Source organism: Poeciliopsis prolifica, unplaced genomic scaffold, assembly GCF_027474105.1.
Source record: "Poeciliopsis prolifica strain line A6 unplaced genomic scaffold, Auburn_PproV2 SCAFFOLD022, whole genome shotgun sequence".
NCBI lineage: Eukaryota > Metazoa > Chordata > Actinopteri > Cyprinodontiformes > Poeciliidae > Poeciliopsis > Poeciliopsis prolifica.
Genome location: NW_026562397.1, coordinates 7911899 through 7914044, shown reverse-complemented (window position 1 = coordinate 7914044; position 2146 = coordinate 7911899).

Here is a 2146-nt window from a genome sequence, read left to right as displayed (position 1 = left end):
AGAGCGGCTGGCATTTAAAGAGAAGCACACGCCCACCGGATCCAAGGAGCGCCTCCCCGGCTCGGTCCAGACCAGAAAGGAATGCGGAGGCCCCGGGGCCCCAGAGGAGCTGGAGCCTCAGCAATGAGTCAGTGCCAACGATGGCTTTGATCTTTCTAATTTGACATCCATCAGCACCTCAGTGGACAGGAAGAAGAGTGTAAAAACAGCAGTCCTACTCTCAAAAGCCACTTCTTTCTCCTTAACTCAGTTTTTTTTTAAATCCTGTTTCAGTGCATCATCATCAGGTAGATCCAGCTCAGGGCGTTTCTGTGTGATAACCTACACCCAGATTCCCAGAAAATACAGATACCTGTTTTTTCATGTTTAAAATCTGATCCTTGCAGCTTGTGCCACACCCACAGATAGAAATAACAAGAAAAAGCCTTTACTTGAGTATTCAATGGTCAGAGGAACAGCAATCTACAACTTGAATCAGCTAGTTTTTTTTTCATACTTCACTTTCTAGGGTAATTAGATGCGTGTTCGTGATCCATCGCTTCCTGTTTCCCCTGGGGCGAAATAAGAGGTGACAGGGGCTCTTCAAAAGGGGAAAGATGAGAGGATATGTCATGGAAAACTGGAGCAGAGCTGCATCTTAGGGTTCCAAAACAATCACTGGGTGACATCTACATACAAAGGCAATAATTGTCTCCTCAGGATGTTAAGAGAGGTGAGGGGGAAAAAAGCAATGCAGCCTCATGTCGATAGAGAGTGGCATCATTCAGTGATGAATGTGAAAACCATGTTGATCCTTCCCAACACAGGGTTAGAATAGAAAAGAAAGGAATGAACAGGATTAAGAACAGTAATAATGGTGTTGTGCACATTAAGGACAATATCATGACGTAAAGACAGTGTGCAGTTATCAGAAATGTCGCTCTCTCATCCAACGGATGCGCAACTGAGGAGGATAACTTCTTTTTAAACGTACATAATCTAAATTTGCATTTGTCCATTAAGAATCTAACAGACAATTTGCAATCTCTGAAAAATAACAACAGTACTGAAAAATTGGAGGTGATCAGGACAAGTTGAAATGGTGCTTGAAGTGACTCAGACTTGAGCAAATAACAATACAAATACCGGCATGGACTGTTTTCACTGGGAGCAGTGATGGTTCTGGAGTCTGAACAGTGCTGGGAGGAAGGATCTGCTATAAAGCTCCTTTGTGCATTTAGGATGCAGCAGTCTGTCACTGAAGGAGCTCTACAACAAGAAGTATTTCACCCAGAATACTTCTGGATCCCACCAGCTGTTCTAGAAAAGATGACAAGTTTATGTCCATATTGTTTTAGCTAAAACATCAAAGACTTCTAACATTGAACCCGTTTGTATGGAAGAATGTAAATCAGCCTTTCACCCTGAGGAACCTCTCCAACTTTTTAAAAGACTCACATTAATCTGCTTACTAAAATCACACCAATGCTTGATTATTTCCCCCCGGGATTAAGTTTGATTTTTATATTTCATTTCATTTGCATCTGGACTTCAGATCGTGTGCATGTAAAATTTTAGCAGCTTTAAGGCGTGTAAAGATATTTCCAGAGATGAGCGGTAACTAATTAAAATTACTCATCTTATCATTTTCATTTTGCACACAGCTTTGTATTTTTTTTGTCTTTCTGGTGACAATATCCCAAATATCAAATCAGATATCAGTCAGATCATCTACTTTTTACTTTTACTCCAGTAAAAGTATGCTGAAGTAGAGCCATTCTGATTCGAGTACAATTTTTTATATTTTTTGGGGGGGTCCTCTTCTCTCCTCTGCAAGTTTCCAAATAAACAAAACATGTTGCAGTTCCACAAAACAAGCAGCAGGGGGCGGTCTTCTCCACCGGGAGGACCCGCACCATGTGGCAGCTCGTGGTGACATAAGCCAGTGTAACGCGGTACTTTCACTGTCGCTGTTGAATGATTGAGTATGCGATTTAAAAACAAAACTAAATACAAGATAAATATCGTAAACAGATTTTCCTCCACCCCCTATTTGCACTCAGCACCAAACTTCTCATCAGATGTTTCCTCTTGGTGGGAACATAAATGTGATTGTAGAAATGTGTGCTGCGTGAATGTATTAAAGGATGAAATTGTAACACTTATA